The sequence below is a fragment of the Ixodes scapularis genome, unplaced genomic scaffold, assembly GCF_016920785.2.
Source record: "Ixodes scapularis isolate PalLabHiFi unplaced genomic scaffold, ASM1692078v2 PGA_scaffold4__175_contigs__length_147842914, whole genome shotgun sequence".
In the NCBI taxonomy this organism is placed as follows: Eukaryota; Metazoa; Arthropoda; class Arachnida; order Ixodida; family Ixodidae; genus Ixodes; species Ixodes scapularis.
Genome location: NW_024609879.1, coordinates 104,085,512 through 104,108,979, shown reverse-complemented (window position 1 = coordinate 104,108,979; position 23,468 = coordinate 104,085,512).

Genomic DNA, 23,468 nt, shown 5'->3' with positions numbered 1-23,468 from the left:
TTCTACAAGAAAAAGTGAAACACTATGTGAAGGATGCCTGTAAGTCGCTGATAAATATGTAGAAAACCCAGAATGAAAATGGCTTATAGCGAGGAACTGAGCATGAGCGAAAGATACATTCAAACTTGAAAATAGCCACTTTTTTAACACAGATAGCAATACCGCCTACTCTACTGCTTTTACGAGTTGGAAACAATTCATTGTAACCATTCAAAACAAACTGATTAGATTGCAGTGATAAGATATTAATTTCAATGAGCACAAATATGCCGATAGGAGGGTTCGAATGACTGACTAAAACCCGAAACTGGTCCCAATGTTGATGTAGGTTTCTAATATTAACGTGAATAATGTTAAAAGAGTATTCAGAAATGGGTCCCAAAACCTGGTAAAAAGAGTCGCAATCTGGTACAGGAAAGCAAGCTGCCATTTCTTAAATAAGCTTCTCAAGATCCCTAGCTGTGCTTAAGCGTAGAGCCGGAGAGCCCTCGCTTTTCCTTGCACAGATTTTTGTGTTTCTAACTCAAACATTTTTGTATCAGATTTCTTCAATCAATCAATCAATCAATCAATCAATCAATCAATCAATCAATCAATCAATCAATCAATCAAACAAACAATCAATGAATCAATCAATCAATCTTAATGGGTGTCCAGGAACTACCATTTCGTCTCGGTACTAGCCCACCGGACATTTAAACACCTAAAACAAGGAGCACTCTCACATTACAGGAGTAAACATGAAAATTATAACCAGACAAAAACACAAAAATCACAGTCTGCGACACATAAAATTAGAAGGTAAATTTTTATGTGTGAAGTTCATACGGTGGTGCGCCGTGAAGATGATGTGTATAGTCGGGAGAGTATATTACGCAGAAAGAAGAAAAAAGGAAGTGTGAACGGGCGAAGTTTCTTGCAAATATTCGTGGCCATGCAACACTCATACCATTTTTATTCATCATAAAGTAGTTAAAAAGTGATAGTAAAATGTCGTTACGCGCTTCAACAGTAAAAGAACGTGCCGACAAAGTCACAAGAAAGAAAAAAAAAAGATATTCGTCTGAGATTCACTACGACATCTCAGTACCTTTCAGCTCTGCCTTCATTAAAACAGGTTTTCGATTGAGTGGTCGAAATTTTTTCGGCTGGAATCAAATATGTCCAGTTTTTTAGCGTAACCATTGTAACAGTCCAATAACTCAGAAATTGGGCACAGATGACTAAATTTTCTAGATGTATAAAAAGACGAATGGAGTCTTGCAGGTGCCCTAAGTATCCTTATATTCACTTCAGATAAGAGATTTGGGGTGTCAATTAAGCCGTAAAAGGTTTTAAACACACACAAAAAAAATTAGCTTTTTCTCTACGTCGATGTAGGTCAGGTAATCCAACACGTTCCAAAAGGGCTTTATAATTCAAAGTTTATTCCCCCTTGCCAAATAGCGATACTTAAAAATTGAGATGAATTTGTGCTTGTGAATTGGTTTGATAATAATGAAGAATCAAGAACCAAGAATAATTTTTTATTAGGTGTTCAGGAACGACCGTGCGGTCTTGGTACTGGCACACCGACATATTCAAACAATAACTAAATTGAAACATACATATGTTGCACATACACACATTAAAACGAGTAAAACATGACATTACAACTAGACAAGAACATATAAGCATACATTTCATCGCGCATAAAAAGAGAGAAGATCTGCACGTTGACATTTTATTACAGCTAAATATTATGGCCTCAAATTTAAAGCAACAAAGCATTACTCGCTCGACAATACATTTATTTTATTGTACATAATTCAAATTCATAACGGCTTGTAGGACAGGGACCGGAAGCGGCATAGGAAAATTCAAAACTACATGCACACAATGAAAAGTAATTGGCATCGGCGGTAAAAGATACACCTTTTTAGAAGCATATATGTCTATACAAAACAAAAAATGATAAGAGGTTAGAAAATCATAAGAATCATAAAAAATCCATAAAAAATAAAAAAATCAACGCGTTGTGTAACCGTTACGATACAAATGTTACAAAAGGTGCACCAAAATTACAACTCAACGTTGCAGATAGCTAATTCCTTAACAAGATAGCGAAGATGCGTGTCCAGTGTAGAAGAACTGGAAAAGATAACAATACAGAAAAGTACACTAAAATTACACCGAGTAATCTTACCTCAGCGTATTGTTTTTAGAAGACTTCCAACTGTCTTTTCGAATTTATATCAATAAACACGACACACCAATAAACATTTCTGGGACATTGATCGAACTGAGTCTTCCATATTTTGGATAAACACGTCGTATTACAAAGAGCTCACTTTCACGCAAAGAATGGGAAAAGACATGAGGGATTTTGTACGTGCTGTACCAATAATGCTTACCAATGACGCATCCTTCAAAATGTGAGAAAAAAAAAACGCAGAAGGCACAAAATACTAATTAATTCGTCACTAGTGATTTCCGTAGATGATGGGCTACCTCTTTTAAAAAAAACCTTTTAAAATGTTGCCAATCTCATTGTGCCAAAGCGCAGAACAATTTGCATACAAAATAATCCCATAATGTAGTAAGCCGCAGGCAAGAGCGTTGACTATCATATCTCGAACTGTAAAAGGAAGAAACGTCTTTGCGGCATATAACAAACATGATACACTTCGCAGCTTTTTAGCGACATGACTAAGATGGGAATTCCAGGAGAAATCAGTATCAAAGGGAATTCCTAAACATTTCGTTGTATTAACATATTCGAGAGGTGTACAATTGCAGCGTGCTCACCTCGATGGATGCAACACTAAAGAAAAATCCCAGTTTTTGCGTTTCAAAGGCGTGCTGAAACCGATAATTTTTGTTTTATTAATGTTTATTTTATTCAGAGGAGTATCAAAGCAATTCATCACATACGTCGCATCATTTTGCAGTAAGGCACAAATTAAGATTCCGTACACAACAAAGTATCGTCCGGATATTGAAATATAGCACCTTCGGAAAGAGTTTCTGCGAGGTCATTGAAATACAAATCAAATAAAAGTGGAGACAGTACAGAACGCTTATGTGCACCAGCTTTCAATAACACATTGCCACTCTTGGTATCGCTGACTGAAATATGCTGAGTCCGGTTTATTAAGAAATGATAAAGTTTGTTGAAAAAAGGTCCCCTAAAATCGCATACGTCGAAAATCTTTTTCAGAAGGATTTTGTGACTGATTGAATTAAAAGTTTTTGAAACATCTAAAAACAGCGCGCACGCATACTTGTTGTTGTAAAATGTTACGTGTAACAAATGTACGAGATCTTCAAGCAAGGAATCACCAATCTGCAGAAAGCAGAGTCAAACTTCAATATAAAGGTAACACACAAACACACAAGTTGGCAACAAGCCCTTCCACTCGCTTCATAAGCAGAATAATGCCACTGAATATATCGATATATAGAAGTCCAAATGGGGCTATATGTAAACATTTATAATAGCAGTTTTACTGAATATTTTTTTGAGTAAATCAACTGCCAGGCTCTTAAAAGCAAAACGTTCGTGGTCTCTTGGAATCTCTAAAAACTTGTGATTCTTCTTTGTTCCAGGACACTCGTTGCACTACGGTCTTGAAATGGTCGGTTTCTTCGGTGCCGTGGGGGGCATCATTCTTGTGCTCCTTGCTCTAGACAGCTTCGTGCGGTATCTGCTCGAAATCTGGAGGCTTCGACAGAAACAGACCTGGAGGAGCGCGGTAAGGAAACTCACAATGACCGCCTCCGAGAACGAATACCTGACGACGGTCCGTGCCACAGGGAGTAGATCCGTGAACCCCCTTGACCGGGATCTTGCCTTGTTCGAGGAAGAAAACGGCCCGGACCCGAGCTCTCGGGCAAGCCAGCTAGACGATGCCGGTGAAGGCAGCGTCCGAAGTGAAGCACCGCCTTCCGCAACCGCACATAGGCTCACCTTTTCCAGGAAATCTTCCTCAAAGGAGCCTCTCTCCAGCCGAGTCTTTGGCGCTTCCGAAAATTCCTTGACGCCTCCGCTGAGGGACGATGCAACTTCAAAAGTGTATGGGGGTGCTCAGCGCCGAGATGCTGACAATATTTTCCCAATGGGTTCCGACATAGGCTTTGCCAAGCAGACTCGAGAAGAGCCGTCTGAGTACCCGCGGGTCTTATTGAATGACCTGGATGAAGATTCGCCAGACGAAAAAGTTAGCGTCGAAGACGCATATATGTCATGGGACTTGGCAGGGTCTTACAAGGACCTCTTTGAAGATAGCTTGGCATCGGAGAGCCTCGCTCGATTTAGTACGGGCGATGATGACAGTGGTGTTCCGGTCAGGGCTGCCAGACCCGTTCTGTCAAGGCAACCTAGTAAAGGTGTGGAAATGACAGCTCATCTGCTTGCCTTGAAGCGTTCGAGAAAATTTACGGAAGGCAACAATACTATTTCAGAGGGTGTGCTTCAGTGGGCCTATAGCTCCGAGGAACGAAGTAGTCCTGGCCCCAGCTTTTCAACAGGACGCAGCCAAGACGTTGAGGTCATCGGTTTCCGGAGCCGCTGGGGGAAGAAGGCTCTGGCTGCGCTGCAAAGGAAACGGAGGATGCGCAACGCAAGACAGGAGCTATGAACAAGATGGCTTACCTAACGGTGCTTGCAGCGTTGGCAAGGTTCTCGTCATGGAAAAAGCGGTGCCATTCACTGGGAAGTGCTGGTCTCTTTCTATACTCCGTTTCAACTTATGTCCGGGCGCAGACAACGCTATGAGCTGATGCAACCAATCATACAACTTCAAAAGCGCACCAACAAAGTATAAGTCTTGCAACAGAAAGAATAAAACAAACTCGGAGAAAGGGACGACGAACATTGTTCGTCGAATTGTCCTGAGTTTGTTTTATTATTTCTTTTGCCAGTCAATGTTACCAACACGCCCTTTGTTAATGGGAGTATTTGTCATGCTTATTTGTTCTATCATCGCTGAACCAACAATGTATGGGTAAGTCCAATAAATGACTTGCGCTTTTGACACTGTTTGATTGGTCCGCTCAGCTTTTACCATAGGCTACGTCCGGACGTAAGGTGAAATGAAGTAGGGTGAAATACAGGGCAAGGGCAAATTCGCTGCACGAATGCTCAGCTGGCGACTATCTTATAACGTGCCTGCCTTGTCAGTCCCGATGCAGCGTAAACAACGAGGTCCTTCGGTCGTGTGGTGCGGAAAAGTGTAGCCGCAGATACTGCGAACATATTAATTTGACTTTATGTACTTATAAAAATATAACAAGGAGGTACCGACGTGCTTTTAAGTCGTTTTCACAACATCAAAAATGGCGAAAAATGTAAGGTTGTTTTAAAATTGGCTAGGTGGTGTTTGATATTGTAGGTCTAAGCGACCGCGAATACGTGATTTGTGTCGACGCTGAAGCAAAGTGAGAGCGATGCAGCGCATTTGAAGCTTGGGGGTATTTGTATAGAGATAAAATATCCTAAGCCGGTACGAGCTGGCAGTAGAATTAAGGTCTACCTGTATTTGAGGAATCTTTCTAAATTTACTGCTTGTGCAGTCGGTGTATAACAAGGATTACAGAACAGATTAAAACTGGCACCTTCTTTTGCTCGACAAAACGACACAGCGTTTTCTTTTCTCGTTTTTCCGGCTAGGTAGGATATGTGAAATCCGACCGAGTGTTGGAGTTGATTGTAGGGTTGAATCAACACCACCTAGAAGAAGAGGCCTGCACATGGCATCGACGTTAGTAAATGTTTGACCTGCTCCAAGCTTCAAACACGGTGAAGGTTTTCGAGAGTCGCTGCAAAGCGCAGAGCACCCTTTTTGCCGTGGCCGCTATGCGTGCAGCAACTGAGGGAGAGGAGGAGAGGAAAGGGGTCGTCAGAACACCGAGCAGATTTCGTCTGCGCGCTTCGAACGCGTAAAAACGCGGTACGCCGGTGTCTGGTGTTTGGCGTTCACGTTCGAGTGCGTTCAAACACTGCAGTGGAGCCAAAAGCAGCTAGCTTTGCGTCTAGTACCCACTAATCATTCCGACCAGAGCTCGGTGTTCTGACGTCCTCGAGAGCTCGTGTCTCCTCCTCTCCCTCAATTGCTGCCCGCATAGACGGGCAATAACTACTGCGGGCTCAAAGCAAAGATATTAAAGGGTTGCTCCGCTTCATTTATTAAAAAAACAAACAAAGATTGTGTTATATGGTTGTCGCCTAACCTCTTTGGTTCTCTCTCCAGTGGCGAAAGAGCAGAACGCGAGTGGCAACCGAACACGGTCGTTTCCTCAATGATTGGGCATTAGTGCCAGCCAAACGCCTTGCTCGAGAAGATCAAGTTACTCCCGGCATAACCATGTATAGAAAGAGTTCAATCAATGGGAGGAGCGGGCAGAGCCAGGGCGTGCACAAGACGCAGATAGAAGGCTTGGCATGCTCTCTTGACCAAATAGAAGCCGAAAAAAATCCCCTAGCACCGCCATCTTCAATTCTGGAACTTCCGGTATGCGTGAAAACATCGCTTTCCTCTTGCCTCGCCAGTAGAACATGTTAACGTTTTAATTGCAACCGTCAGTCCTTCTAGGTATGTCCTTTCTACATATCTTTTTTTTTTTTTACTTTTTCCGGGCTGTAATTTTTTTGCTTTGTTCGGAACGCATACCGGATATGTGGACAACGTGGCTGGGTGCGAGGCTAAACGAAAAAGGTGTATATATGTTCCAGCCTTCGACTGTATTTTGACCGAAGAGACGTCTTGAAATATCTATTTCTCCCACTCTCGCTTTCTTCTATTTTTGTGAATATTAAGATCAATCAATAATAAATCTGTTATTCTTGTTATTGTTTTTTTGGCTTTGTTTAAGCTTATTTGGGCGCAGGTATGTCACAATTCTTAGCAAGAATGGCGCCTTGGCGCAACATCTAGCACACGTTCGTTGATGGGGCAATTTGGTGCAAATGGAGCGGCACTTCCATCACTGCTCGTATAGACCATTTGCAATATTACCCAAGCATCAAGGAGAATGCAGGGATTGGTGTTCCACGCGCCACACGCGCACGCCTTCCCCGTATAAAAGATTCGAAATAAATCAAAATAAAGCGTTGACGACCGCGCGTGCAAGGTGCCATTTGTTTTAGGTTTTTGCTCTATAAAATTTACTACTGCTGAGGCCAGCACGTGCGGCGCGTGGAACACTAATCCCTGCATTCTCCTTGATGCTTGGGTAATATAGCAATAGGTCTATTGTACTGCGTGCACTGGCTGCGCCGAGCACGCACTCGAGCACAGCCGCACAAACAATCTTATCACTCATTCTGCAGCGCCAGTTAGATCAGATCAGCTCCGCTCTTTATAACTCGTGTTTTCAGGCCACGCTATTTGTAGCGGGAACTCGCGCTGCCTCTTCGACGCATGCTCTGAAGCGCGCGCCCGTAGCCGGTAGCGGGCATTTGAAAACCACCTACTAAAAATCCGTAAAGTATAGGGGGCATTCACTGGACGCCTTGTTTGAGGGCAATGTTTAGGTTGCATGCTCAGAACGAGTTTACATTAATAGCCTGCTAATACTCCTGTTACACGGGCACACTTAACAGCGGTTAACTGAGTTTTAACTGCGGTTACGTGGCAGCACAGATGCCGCACTCTACCCTCGGACAGCTATTTCACAAGAAGTGAAGAGAGCGCGTGCACTGCTTTGATGGGTGCTCAAGATGCTCAAGCGCACGTTCGCCCATAGCTCTGACTGCATCGCGGCAGAATGTTGTCGACAAGTATTGTGCACTAAATGTGGTTTAGCGTAACTGCAGTTGAGTGTGCCCGTGTAACAAGGGTATAAGACCGGCAATCTTGATGGTGTGGAAGGCACATTACAAAAGAACTGTTGATGCTCGCCGTCAGCCCGCGCTCGGCAACCACGCACACAGATGTGGCCGCCGGTGAATACCCCCTATTGGTACGTGTCGTCGTAATTAATAGTATTACAACGCAAAACAAAAAATCATTGACGAAGAAGACGCAAACGACAAGGACAAGGCCCAGCCCGTGTCATTTGCATTTTCTTCGTCCCTGTCTTTTTTGCGCTTATAACAGCGTGGAAATCATGAACCAACCAGCTGAATCCAAAGTTTTAAGTCGAAACCCAGTTCAGTGCACGACACAGAAAACCGTACTCAACTCCCCTAATTTCTTGTGGCGCAAATATTGGAAGAAGCGAAAAAAAGAATAATGGAGCGTGTTTCATCTCAGCGCGGGAAATCCATTCAGGAATTAGCGCCCATTCGTTGACAGCCAAAATCAACATAAAAAGCCTACCGCCTCCCGCCTTTCCCACCACTCCCCCCCCCCCCCAAAAAAAAAACAACAACAAAAAGTGTTCCCTTTACAAACAAAGCGACCCGCTCCGGGTGACGTCACGACCTCGACACGTGCAGCAGTCATATACAGTGTCACACCAAGCTATCGTTATCACGGCAGGCGGACCACAAAGCGCCCCGCAAAGAACCCTCACCCGAATCACCCCCGCAAAGTAAAATCAACGGCGTGAGTACTTTTCTCTATTTTCATTCTTTTGTCAGAACCGGATATTTTTCCAGACAAAGCGACACCTAGCGGCAAGCAATGGAACTTGCTTTGGTAGATGAGTAATCTTCATATTCAGGTCCTCCTCTTGACTCTGACACCACGCCACTGTCGGTGCGGCGCATGCGCAAATGCTTCCTCTCCCGCGATTCTCGTTTCTGCGCACGCGCAGCGCCCACACTTGGTGTGCACGCAGACGGGCACTTGTTTGCAAGTACGGACACTGGGCACCTAGATGTTAGCGGCTGCACCCTTTATAACGGGTGGTAGCCCGCGCCACCTAGCATGAGGCGGTGCAAGTAAGACGTGCCCAGGGTTGCCAGACACCCTGTGTGGCAACCCTGGGCGCAAGCCCAAACGTGTCTAGATGGATGGATGGTAACGGCTGTACCCTTGATATCAGACGGTACCTTGCGCCACCTAACCTAGAGCATTGTCCATGCACGGTGGCAAGGCTAGCTTTCGAAGTGTAGTGTTACAAGCGGGGATAGACCGCACGGCCGGCAGGACGTGGCCGGCTAAGCAGAAACATGACGCCGTTCCTTTCGCTTCAGGAACTGAAGAAGTGTTTTAATGTCTCCTGATGGCAATCGAGGTAACCGACGACTACCGCTATGAAATCTGGTAGCGCTAGCAGCCAGATAGAGATTGTAACAACTCTCCCCCCTTAGAACATTGCAAGCGTAAAAAGAACTAAGGAGAGTAGCGCTGCACGGGTCTTCTAGCCCTTCCGCTACGTCGCAGATGCGGTGCGCTGCTGGTTGTGGCGAGGACAGTGCTACTGGTGTCCATGGGTTTGCCAACATCGGCAGCTGTGCCAACTGGTACCATAGCAACGGAATCATGTGGAACCGTAACTGGATCAGCAGTTTGGATGGTGTCTTCTGTTTGTAGTTCTTGCTGATCTGCGGCAGTCTCGGGCTGAAGTGGCTCGGTGACTGCTGCAGTTGTCTCCGTCTGTCTGGGCCGCAGGTGGTCACCATGACGATGCCACACTGTACCGTCGTTGAGGCGGACTTGTGGTGATGAGTTACTGGTGGCGCCTATCACACGAGCAGGCAGCCATGTCGCACCTTGACGGAAATTCCTTGCGAAGACTTCCTCTTCAGTGCTACATGACAGACCTTGCCGGCACCTTTTATCCGTGTACAGCTTCTGCTTTAGCTGTTTGAGTAGTACTGACGAATGGAGGCTTGGCCGGAGGACATCTAACGGTGTTTTAAAACGTCTCCCGGTCAGTAGCTCACACGGCGCTCTGCCGGTGACCTCATGCGGAGTGGTCCTGTAGTGGAACAGAAGTCTAGATATCTGAGTCTGGAAACACCCAGATGCACTCTTCTTAATTTTGTTCTTGACAGTTTGAACAACACGCTCCGCTGCACCATTTGAAGCTGGATGATAGGGTGGTACAAGCATGCGGCGTATACCTATGCGTGTCAAGAATTCCAAGTATGGTTCACTTGCGAAGGCAGGACCATTATCTGATACTATCAGATCTGGCAGTCCATGCTGGGCAAATGCTACTCGCAAAGCTGTGATAGTAGCTTCTGCCGAGGTGGATGGCACGGGGAAAACTTCTACCCACTTTGAGAATGCATCCACAATGACTAGGAAGGTTCGCCCCATGAATGGGCCTCCAAAGTCAATGTGAAGCCTTGACCAGGGCTTTTGTGGAAAAGGCCAGGGTGTCTGTTGAACCGGCTGTGGAGCCCGTTGATGAGCTTGGCAAACTGTGCAGCTCTTCACGTTTTTGGCAATATCATTGTCAATACCCGGCCACCAGACGTGGCTTCTGGCTACCATTTTGCTTTTCTCAATGCCGGGATGGCCTGCATGAAGAAGCTTCAGGACTCGATCTTGCAACACTTGTGGGACCACCACTCGTGCTCCCCAGGGCAAACATTCGTCATGAAGGCTTAGCTCAGTACTCCTTGCGCTGAATGGGTTCCCTTCTGGTCCCAATCTAATGCCCTCTCCTCTCAGGACAGCAAGCATCACGTTACCCAGAAACGGGTCATTCTTCGTTGCTTGAGCCACTACAGCAGGTGACAGAAGACAGGGGTAAGCCTGTTTGAGCATAAAGATTTCAGCTGGCACAGGTTCTGAAACACTGTTTGTCGTCACTGGCAGTCAACTGAGTGCGTCCGCGTGTCCCAAGTCTTTCCCCGGTTTGTAGAGAAGCTGGTACTTGTAAGCAGAAAGCTTGAGAGCCCACCTAATGATTCGAGGCGAAGCGTGGACTGGAATCGGCTTGTCAGGACTCAGCAATCCAAGTTGAGGCTTGTGGTCTGTGAAGGCTTGGAACGGGTTTCCCCACAGGTACTGGTGGAACTGCTCAACACCGTACACCAAAGCTAATGCCTCTTTGTCGAGCTGGCTGTAGTTTTGTTCGGCTCGGGACAAGCTTCTGGATGCGAAGGCGATGGGTCGTTCTTGACCATCGGCTTCCCGGTGTGCCAAGACGGCGCCAATCCCGTACGGTGAGGCATCGGAACTGAGACACACAGGCTTCTCTGGGTTGAAATGAGCGAGAACCGGAGCTGAGGTCAAGAGGTGCTTGCTTGACGTGAAAGCTTCCTCTTGGTCTTTTCCCCACTCCCACTTCTTCCGGTCAGTGAGAAGCAAGTGCAGCGGACGAAGACGTCCAGACAGGTTAGGAAGGAATCGTCGGAAGAAGTTGATTAAACCTAAAAAAACTTTGAAGTTCCTTGACATTTCGTGGTGCCGGGGCATGTAGGACAGCTGCCACCTTGCCGAGACCTGGCGACAGTCCTTCCTTGCTGATGATATGCCCAAGGTATTCTACCTGAGGCAAGAAGAAAAGGCACTTGTCGGATCTCAGCCTGAGTCCAACGTCCCGAAGGCGAACGAGAACAGAACGAAGATTGTGAAGGTGATCTGAGTCGGACGTGCCAGTGACAAGAATGTTATCAAAGTACACAGCAACGTGTGGCAGTCCTCGGAACAAGTTCTCCATCTCCCGCTGGAAGATAGCTGGAGCCGACGAAACCCCGAATGGAAGACGGGTGTACTGAAACAAACCCATGTGTGTCGAAATGGTCACATACTTCCTGGAGTCTTGCTCGAGAACTACTTGCTGGTAGGCAACTCTCAAATCTAACTTTGTGAACTTCTCGCCCCCGGAAAGCGTGGCCCACAGGTCTTCGATCCTTGGAATGGGGTACTTCTCCAATGTTGCCACTGGATTTACGGTAACTTTGAAGTCACCGCAAATCCTCACACGGCCATCCTTCTTGGCCACAGGAACAATGGGCGCAGCCCAGCTTGAAGTCTTTACTGGTACAATGACACCCTCTCTTTGTAGGCGCTGGAGCTCTTGTGTAACCCCATCCTTCAAGGCAAAAGGTAGCGGACGTGGCTTGAAGAACTTCGTAGGAGCATCTTGTGGAACATTAATAGTGGCTTCCCTGCCCTTGAAGGTACCAAGGCTTTCCTCGAAGACTTCCGAAAACTCGTGAACCAGAGTTTCCACATCAGAGAGAGAATGAACGGTTGCCTCCACCTCCGAGAAATTGATTCCCAGTTCTCGAATCCAATTGCGTCCAAGCAGTGTAAAGAAACCATCTCCAGTAAGGAAGAGAGGTAAAACCGCCTCCTTGTCTTGGAACTGTACTCTTGCATCAATTTTTCCTTGGACCGGAGTCAGTTCCCCGGAATAACTTCGCAACAGCACCATAGATGGCTTGACAGGTACGGCTGGAAGTAACTCCTGAAACCGTTTTTTTGACATGACGGAGACAGTCGCTCCCGTATCCATCTCCATGCACAGTGGCTTGCCGCAGACGTTGACAGTGACGGTGAAAGGCGGTGACGGCACAGAGCTGTCAACCTGCCACATGTCAAAAACCTCGGACGATGTCACTCCGCTATCTTTAGTGTTGTCATCCAGGACATTCATTGGAAGTGTATGACGAAGACGGGACTTGCGTCCTGGCCCTGAAGAACGATGCTTCGCAGGTTTGTTCTTGGACGACGGAGCGTCCTTCTGTTTTGAATTACACACCTTCGACAGGTGTCCCCGCTTCCGGCAGTAGTTGCACGTAGTATTCACATGCTTGCAGCTGGACGCAAGGTGTCCATCTCCGCAGCGGTAGCAGGTGACGTCTCCCGCCGGTGTCGTGACGCGGTGAGTCGTGAACGCATTGGTGCTCGAGCTTGCCTGGCAAATCTCCCCGGCGTCCTTCTTCGCTGCTTCCATGGCCAAGGCGGTCTGCACGGCATCCTCGAACGTGAGGTCCGGCTGCTCCAGGAGTCTGGTCTGGATTGTAACGCTGTTTATTCCGCAGACTATGCGGTCTCTCAGCATGTTCCCTAGTTCTGTTCCAAAATTGCAGTGCTCCGACAGGCTCTTCAATGCTGCAACAAACTTGCTTACGGTCTCCCCTTCCGCGCGAACACGCGAATTGAAACGAAACCGTCGAACGACAGCAGAAGGCTTGGGGCAGTAGTGACTCCCGAGAACGTCAAGATTCTCGTCTAAAGACTTATCTTGTGGTTTGGCGGGCTTCACCAGGTCTCGCAGTAGGGAGTACGTCTTCGCGTCGCAACAGCTGAAGAAAATGTCCTTCTTCTTGGTGTCGTCAACGTCGTTCGCAAAAAAAAAAAAGCTTCAAGACGTTCGACGTATGACGGCCACTTCCCACCTTCTCTCTCAAAAGGTTCAATTCTGCCCAACGTGGGCATGGCGAGCTGAGAAGCTTGAAGAATGCCTGGTGCTCGCGAACTTGCACGTCGCGAACTTGCGACGTTCGAAGAACTTGAACGAAGTCTTTTTCCCTCGTCGCCAATTGTTACAAGCGGGGATAGACCGCACGGCCGGCAGGACGTGGCCGGCTAAGCAGAAACATGACACCGTTCCTTTCGCTTCAGGAACTGAAGAAGAAGTGTTTTAATGTCTCGTGATGGCAATCGAGGTAACCGACGACTACCGCTATGAAATCTGGTAGCGCTAGCAGCCAGATAGAGATTGTAACATGTAGCTACTTGCAAACCTGCATTGACGAAAAAAAGAAACATGGCGCCTTCCAGTTTTTGCGGCTGGAGCGCCGCCATGGTCATTCCAAAGCCAGCCTGCATGCCACGCTAGTCGGCTCCACAGAAGTTGTCACTACTCGAAGTAAATCTCCCCTTTAACAACGCCGCTCTGTCTCGTACATCACGTACGGCGCTGAGTGAAGTTCCATGCTAGCGTGAAATACCTTTCCTTTTGTTTAGGAAACGGATTACGCAAGAGTTGTGGATGGCAGACTGTCTTAACGGTAGCAGCTGCAGCGCCATTGTGCACGGCATTTAGGCTAGGTTGCGCAAGCTACCGCCCGTTATAAAATGTACGGCCGTTAGCATCCATCAATCCTGAAAGCGTCACCATGACATGAATCGGTGTTTTGATCTGGATGAGCAACGTACCGGCGTGCGGTCATCTAACGCTACTGAGCAGTTGCACTGTACTGACAAAATATTTCATCTATCAGCGTAAACCAGAGTTGTCATACCTCAAAAGTGTGGCAACACTGGTATGCGTTGTCTAAACACGAACGAAGTTTGTTTTGTTTGTTGTTTGTAACTACGTGGAATTCGTTGATGGCAAGTTGTCCCAACAGAGACAGCGCCATTGTGCACGGCACTCTTAAGCCTTAAAAGCGCGCACATCAAATCAATCGGCATAATCTCATTCCTGCCAAGGGCTGAGATTGTCACTCGAGGCGGCGACGGCGGAACGCACAAAAAAGAAAACCGACAGATCAGGGACGCAACGAAGATTTCCAGTTGCGTAAGCGGACGTGGCCTTGCCATTGATTCCCGGTTCCCCTGCTATGGACATAAAGAAGTATACAACACCAGGTATCGATAGCGCGGATAAGAGCGACTCGGCGAAGGCGATCGACCTTCTCGCTATCTGATATGGCACACAGAAAAACACCCATTCCACCGCGGAGTTATGTGATACACGACTGCAGCAACTCAAAATACTATCTGTAGCAGCAGCGTATCTAGAGTAAGTCGCCCATGTTTAGAAACTATCGTGTGATTCCTTCATGCGATATTCATTTGACGTCAGAAAGAAAACAAAAAAAAATACAAAGAAATACCTGTTGTACATGCCACTACGATTAACCTTACAAGAAAAAAATTGGGGCTTTTACGTGCCAGACCAACGAACGGTATGTGGCACGCCCCAGCGAAAGACCGAGGATTTCCTTCAACCACCTAGGGATATTTTGAACCGAAACCTTAGTATCCGCAATGCGGACTTCTCGGCCGGGATTCGAACCTGCCATCTGGCTGGCCTTCGCCCACGTCTGGAAACCGTTACGTGATTCTGCCACATTTCAATGCGCTAGCCATCGGACGTCAGAAGAAAAAAAAAGAAGCAGTTGTGCATGCCAGTATGCTAAACCATACAAAGCTTGATGTCAACTATTTTGTGCTACGTTATAAAGGTTAGCGCACTTCCTCAGTGCTCCAACGCTGTCAAAGCTACGCACTTGCAGCGCATGGTGGTGGTAAGAACTTTTAATTGGTTCTGATTTGTGAGGTTTCCCTCCTATATGCTCAGGTCCGCAAGTCCAGGGCTCCGCAGGCTACCGCTACCTTTCTGGCCCGAGCGATCAGCTCGTGCCAGCTTTCGGGCCCGAGCGACCAGCTTTTTGGTCTATGCCCTTGCTTCCCCTTTCGTTTGCTCTGATCTTTGTCAATTTCGAGAGCAAAAAGCCTGGGTAGGCTCTCATAGGTCCACTCTGTATACCGTTGCCCTAAAACTGCTTCCTCTATTTTTTTAGCAACTATTTCCAACTCTTTGTAGCTGCAGAAAGTTTGCTTTGAATTATGTTGTCTAGTTTCAGCATTTACTTCTCTGATAAAATTCAGCTTAATACGCTTGTGATCACTACCAAGACTTTTGGAACCTTCTTCATCTATTTTCATTACTTGTAACTTACCATATACTTTGTGTGACATGAATACGTAATCTATAGTTGAATGTAGATTGCCAGTTTCCCACGTTATGTGCCCGTCGCACTTCTGACTGGTATTACATAAAACTAAGTCGTATTTTTCAACCAGTTCTAGTAATATGCTTCCAGTTGAGTCCGTATACCCATCCAGACCATCGATATGGGCATTCTTGTCTCCTATAATAATTATTTCAGAAACTTCCCCAGGCTCACTAATGTCTCTTGATATGCAATCAATCATTTTTCTGTTTTCCTCTTTAGCACCTGTCCCTGTCCATAAGTAAACAACTCCAAGGACTGTTTATTCCCCAGCGACTTTTCCTTTCAGCCACAAATGTTCGGCGCACTCCTTTGTGATGCATTGAAAGTTCATGTTCTTCTTAGTAATTGCTCCAATTCCACCTCCCTTCCTCGTTCCCTCCATTCTGTTGCGTTCTTCCCACACATAGTCAGGGTTGCAAGGTGGCTGCTCCATGTCCCTGAGATGTGTTTCCAAAACCCTATACACCATTAAATCCTCCTTTCTTAGTTGCCCTCTACTTCTTCCCATTTTGACCCATTTCTACCACCTTGCATATTTATATATCCAATGTCTGATTGTGCTGTTGGTTTATACATGTTCTTACGTTTTCTCCTCTTTTTAACCCTAGGTGCCTCTCCTGACTTTGTTGGGTTTTCAGTTACTTCAGTGCCCCCCAGGGCCCTCGATCCCCCAAAAAAGCAGTCACCGTGCGGCCCATCCTATCCCCCACCCTGTAACCCGTGGCCTCACTGTAGTGAATACCATCTGCAAAAGGGCGGGAGCCAGCCTCGTACACTTCCCTGTTTACATCCATTACGTCGTAACGAAGCTGTCGATTTATACCCTTAATTACTCTGTTGGCTTCAACAACCCTCCTCTTCGTTACCCCGGACTGCCCCCGAACTTCTGGAATGGTGCACACAACCACGTGCACATTCTCAGACACGTCCCTCAGCCTACGTATTTCTACGTTTAGCTGCTTTCCGAGGTTCTGGCTCTTACCCTTGAGCACATCATTAAGCCCCGCATGAACTATTACTAGGTTCCTTCCCGGTTATCCCACGCCCCCTCACGTGCTGTGGTCATAGCATCCACCACACACTTCCCTGGCTCGACCTCTACGGTTACCCTCTGGTTTCCCTTCACCCTGTTTAGTACACCCCTCTTAACCCGTACTACGTTAGAGCTCCCCACCACCAGTACCCTAGATCCCCTTGGTACCAGCGCGCCTTTGTCATGGGACTTATCTCCTGTCACTTGACTGCCCGACGCCTGCTGCTCGACGGCGCTATTGAGCTGAGGGCCACTAGCTGTCCAGCGTTATCGAGCCCGCGATTCAACAGGCTGGACTCCCGACCACCAGTGACCCCAATCTGCAGACTGGCAGTTCGCCCCGCTAGAACTGACACTTCCTCCTTTCTTCCCTCGCTACTCTCACTCGCTCGAATTACCCCTTCCAGGCGCTCTGCCCTACTGTCACACTCCCTCTTACGCTCCTCTAAACCCGCCTTCCATACTTCTCCCAGCTCTTCCGCCTGCTTCTCGAGGCCGACCCGCTGCTCCGTCTCATGATTAAGCTGCCTAGTCGGCTCCTCAACCTGGGCCTCGAGACCCACCCGCTTCTCTCCTTCTGCCTTAAGCTGGGCCTCAATCTCCCGAACTGTATACCCTCCCATTCCCCAGTTACCTGATTAAGCTTCACACAAAGCCGACACTCGAAACTCATCCCCGCCGCCTCCTCCAGACTCCCGAAACCCGTCTTCTCTAGGTAACACCACCTCCCACACCCCTCGCACTGCACCAACCCGTCCCCACCCTTGTCATGCCGACTCAAATCTAGACCCATGTCTAGACCGGGAACAAACCGTCCCTTCCGGCCAAAAATTCAAACAGAGCCTACTTTGCGCAACTAACTTCTTAGTAGCCTCAACTGCTGCTGTTCAAACCTAACATTGCTACCGCATAGTCACTTCCAATCAACTCTCAAAAACAGAGAGAAAAGAAGAAAAACTGGCACTTAGCTTCGGATGCACGAGGAGAACCAGGAAACACGTCCGCTCACCGCCACCGCCAGAGCAAACCGCGGCACGGACACGCAGCGCCATCTGGCGGCAGTCGTTCAAACTGACGCACGCAGCGGCCAATGGGAGCCTCGTTGCCGCGCGCCAGCCAATGGGACCTTTGGGACCAGGGAAGGTGGGTGCCGTTTTCCCGCTTCAAACTGATGACGTTGGCTCGCTCCACGAGACCCCCAGTTAATGCTTTCGCATTAAAAACAACAACCTATGCTGTTTGCCTTTGAACGTTCGAACTTTATGTGGATTCACAGTTGCGAAGCATCGTAAAGGGACAGGGCCCAAGAGTAATTTCTGACTGAATAATAGAAACTCGTTTTTCGATGTCGTTGCTGTTACATCCGGCCTTTTGAACGAGAAAAAAGGCCAACCCTTTTTGAGGGTCAGAGACATCTGGTGTCAATCAAAGAAGCTCCAAAATATTTGAGCAAAGCGTTGGGAACAATACCATCGCCGGAATTACGCACCCCCAGATCTGTGAATCGAAGCAACCCTGACCTACGGTCTTGTAAAACACAAACGACTAATACCCCCCCCATACAAAAAGGCTAGCCCCAAATCCGATCCAATGCAGTCCAAGATGAACCGCATTCGAGTAAACATTAGGGTCGACCGCTGGACAGGGATAGACAGATTGAATGTGACGATTTATGAAACGATTGAAATTGAGGTTCCAAGTGTTGAGAGAATGAAACATGTTGAGGGAACATGTCCTGCTCGCTTCGAAATGTCTACAAAAATTGAAGCCTCCGAGGGACCACCATAACAACTTTTAAATTCTGGTAGAATCGTGCTCAGGATTAACGTTTCATGCTAACAAAGCACGAAAGAAAAAAAATAATTGACTTTGCTCATTTATAATACCCTTAAAAGCCCCCTTCAAGGACATTACATAAGGTGAGACACATTGCAAAGTTTCAGAGATTATAAACAATAAAAACAAACATACAGACATCAGCAAACAGCGCTCAAGAGGAAAGTAGGAGCAATGCAAAAGCAATACCTGAACACAAGTCTGTTATATGCTCTATGAACAGAAATAAAAAATCAGAGCATTTCGAAACAAGACAGGGTCACCTATTACTACACGGAAAAGTAAAAAATGAAAAAAAGTATGGAATAGGATTAAACGTGATATCTCATGACGTGCGATTAAAACTGCAATATTTAACTGGCATTTAAGGTCGTAGACAGTGGTAGTTCGGTTGAAATCGTCGAGGATAAATCTTGCTACGCGATTCTGAATGGACTTAAGATGGTTTATGAGATAAACTTCATGAGGGTTCCAAATTGCTGCTTCATATCCTCATTTTGGTGGAACGTATGTTTCGTAGGCAAAATTTGCATGGATGGGGACGTGCGGCATTAAGGTTCCCTTTTATGCATTAAAAAGTGCGCGAAGCTTCTGCTCTTATGTTTTCGGCCTGACTATTCCAGGTTATATGGTTAGTCATAATTATGGCAATACATCTAGAAAATGAGACATATTCTATTCGTTCAGATCCAAAAGAATAAAAAAAAAATGTATGTTACTTTTTTTTTCTTTTGGCGAGCGAAGCAGACAGTTTTGCATTTTGACATATTTAATGACATAAGCTTTCTGCTTTTAAATATATTTTTTTTTGGAAAACGCGGGTGACGCGTTACTAAAAGCGATCCGTGAAAACAAAAATTAGAATGCCATACCATTAACTTGCATTGCCGTTCGACGGCACATTTTTACTCTCGCCTAAAAGCAGTCAACTATTTGTTGCTACAGACATCAGCCCAGATATTGTAAAAGCTACTGTTGTGAGACTCACTTTTTAGAATTTACTCATGAGCTGTTAATCCAGCTTAATTCGCAAAACCAAACAGATGCTTTTTTTTTTCTCAGTTTCTCTAAGAAGTTCCTCATCGCCTAATTTCCAACCTTTCTTGCATTTTCGGTGTTGACCCTTCTATAATCGCCGAGAATGGCGACCTCCTTTTTTCTCGCACACATTACACTGTCGCTACCTACCAGACATTTATCTATACGTACTGTACCTCTCGTGCCCCACAAGGATCAGTGCTGGGTATTGCTGATGTACATTAATGATTTACTCATTTTGCTTATTTCGAGCAACCGCCTTTTTGCTGATAATTGCATTTCATATGGCATAATAAGCACATATAGCGGTCATCCGCTTCTTCAAGTGACCTTGAAAGATTCATGTCTGGTGCTCTAAATGGCTCTACCGAAAATTAAATAAACACAAGGCAAAAAAGAGAAAACGCTGCGTTAATAGTTGTTACGGAACAAGGCGCGTTATGTGCTGGAACCCTCATTCACTCTTCGCTTAATTAATTTGTTAATATGTTTATGCTCACAAACAACTCATGCCTTGGTAATGATGCGCAAGTAAGTAGATTACAAATTAGCCACAAACGACATAGGGGCTCTAAAATTTGAGTTGAAATGTATATCCGCTGCCAGAAAGTAAAGAACCTAACTTTACAAAAAAAAACTAAAAAGTAGGAGAAACTTACAAAAAACTTTTTGGAACGTGAAAAGGGATATACAGGGGGTCTGAAATAGCGGCCAGGCACATTAAATCGATCGCGAAAATGAGTTCCTTAACCTATCGCGCCACGATTTTGTACAGCGTGGCCCACAGGAGGTGATCTTATTTATTTTTTTTTATAAAATTTGCAAAGGCAACGTTGCACAAAATCGTAGCGGGAAAGGTTAAGGAACTGATTTTTGAGGTAGATTTAAAGAGCCTGGACACTATTTGAGACACCATGTAAATGAATCAATGAAAGCGTTTATAGAAAAAAAAAATATCTCTCACTCTCACTCTCTCACGTCTTTACTTTTTTTATTACGTCATAATAAACTAACTACGCTACCAATATTTTTTGTGCCATGATCCTTGCTCCAAAGCGTTATCTCCAACAGCCGCATTACCTTGCCTGTGTAGAGATAAGTAGAAACACCACGATTGAAAAGCTCGATAAACAAGAAAAAAAGAGATAGAAACCTCGATAACCATGAGTTGCCAGCAATATGATGACCTTATAAAAAAGGTAGACTCATTGACACGTGTCGATACCGAACTAAAAAAAAAAAGGACAAATGAGAGGAAACAGCTCGGGCATGAAAGAGATGCAAGGATTAAAAGATCTTGAACGGGAAGGGGAAAACGCGGGACAATTAATACTCCCGAAGAAAAAGAGAACATAGAAATTCATGGAATTACAAAGCACGATCGCGAAGACCTGACAGCAGTCATAAAGAACATGGCAAGAAAACTGAATTACTTATCTGTGCCGCAGTCCGGTAAGATTGAGTCTATGCTAAGACTTAAAGTGAAAGATGGTAAGATACCTGCTATCGTTGTACGCTTCAATGACAGATTGGAACGAGACAGATGGGCCTCCAAACGTACAGCATTGAAGAAAGAACACGTGTACATCAACGTGAACTTGACCAGGCTACAGCGATGGTTGTTTTGGAATACAAAAGATTGTGCGATGGAAATGAGTTACAAATACGTCTGGATACATTTGAAGAATGAGACAATCATACCAAAAAAGTTCTAACCGAAGAAGGAAAAAAGAAAGAAGACCAGATCCTACATATAGTTCAAATAAATGTTAGAAGCCTTAAAAAGCACAGTGATGAACTGAATGTTTACATAGCAGATGCACTGGTTGAAATCGATGTGCTTATGTGCTTATACTTACTGAAGTAAAGGTTTAAGTAAACGAACCGGCTGCACTTCCCCATACATTGGTACCATGAAATGCCTGTACGGCGCGAAGGCAGGAATGGAGAATGGATACTGATATACGTTAAAAATAGCTGGCTTTTTGACTGTACTGAGGTATCTTTGCAGCATGCCGAAGCTCTTGTGATCAATATACATAAAGCCGCTATATTGTTCACTATATGTGCCCTTTACTTAAACATTGACGCTTCGAGTCAAGATAAATACGGAGTTTAGGATTACCCGAACATATTGTGCAGTTACGAACAAGAACATGTGATCAATGGTTGCACTAGAGAAGAGCACCTTGCAGATAAAATTACAAAAAGTAGCATTAATCAAATAATAGTCCGAACACGCAATTTATTCTTCATAGGTGGCATAACTAAACAAAAAGTAGGAGATCATTACTTCGTTGCTCTACGGATACTTAAGGAAAACTATACACAACAGATGGAAGAAACCCAATACAAACAAATTATTTGCAACGAAAAAGTGGACTACAGTATGAAAAAGTACAACTGGAACTTACATCTTGAACATATAGCCCTTTATTAAGCGGTGATCGAGAAACTTGGGAGCCTGTACGAAAGTTAAAAAAGACGATTAAATTAATATAAATAAATCGTAGCAACAAGTGGATTTATAATGAAATACTTGAGTCAAGTTTTGAGAAAAATAAATTATGGAACAGATGTAGGCAAGATACGCAGGATAAATCACTGAAGGAAGAGTATAGGCGAATAAGGAACAGGGTAACTGCAAAAATCAGTCTATCCAAAGGAAGTTTCGTATAGCACAGCTCAAATAGTGCGGAAAGAACACCTGGGAAACGTGGAATACTGTTAATCAAATCATAGGCAAACATCCCAAAGATAACACGGACGAATTTCTAAAGAAAAATTTTTCAACAACCAATTTCGATACACTAAGTGATAACTTCAATCGCGCTTTAGTTAGGCAAATGCAAGACCTACGTAAGCACGCAAACAAATCTACCACAAAACCTAACTTACGGAGCCGTACAGAAAACTCCGAGTACATGCCGCAAATAACAGAAGTAGATCTACAAGATATAATTAGCAACATAGTAACGACAAAACCGGCAGAATACGACCAAATAAGGCCCAGAGATCTGCGCGTTGATTTTAACGGTCTAAAAAATGTTCTTCTGCCAATATTAAACGGGATTTTTGAAAAAATGAGATATACATAATAAGATGACGGTGTCGATAGTGCGGCCAATTTATAAAAAAGGGAACAAAAAAGATGTTTCCAATTACAAGCCCGTTGCGTTGTCAGCCAATCATCAGATAGTGGAAAGATTTATTTTAAAAACTATAACCTCGTTCTACGACAAATTCTCATTAATAAAGAACTGTCAGTATGGGTTCCGGAAAAATAATAATACGTCACTATTACTCGAAGACGTAGCGGATTTTATTAATGAGAAGATAGACAAGAATCAAATTGTACTTGCCTTGTTTTTAGACTTAACTAAAGCGTTTGATACAATAGACAATGATATTCTACTAGATAAACTAGAAAGTCTGGGATTCAGAGGACCGTTCCTTAAATTTTTCAAAAATTACTTTACCAGCCGAACACAAAAAGTAAGAATTAGCAATTGTATAAGTGATACCATCAACCTCCCTTGTGGTGTACCCCAAGGATCGGTATGAGGCCCAATACTATTTAATATACACATGAAGGACCTCGTTTTTTTTTAATATAAAATATATATCAATATACTGACGATACCACTTTAGTTCTAGCAAACAAAAAGTATAGTACTGTGGCGTCTGCTTTACAAGAGGGCATGAAACGAATAATGACCTGGTCTTTAAAGTACTTCATTTTTGTAAATAAAAATGAGACTAGTTTAATGTGCTTCAGAACCCATCAAAAGCATATTGACCTCACAGAAGCCATCTTTTTATATTCAGCGGAATGCAGGAATTCTTGCTGTTCACCACTAGTATACGCAACAGGAACTCAATACCTAGGAATTTACTTTGACGAACATTTCTACTAACGCCTAACCTAACAAAGCAGTTGATGATAATTTCATCTTACCTGTACTGACTTCGTAGTCA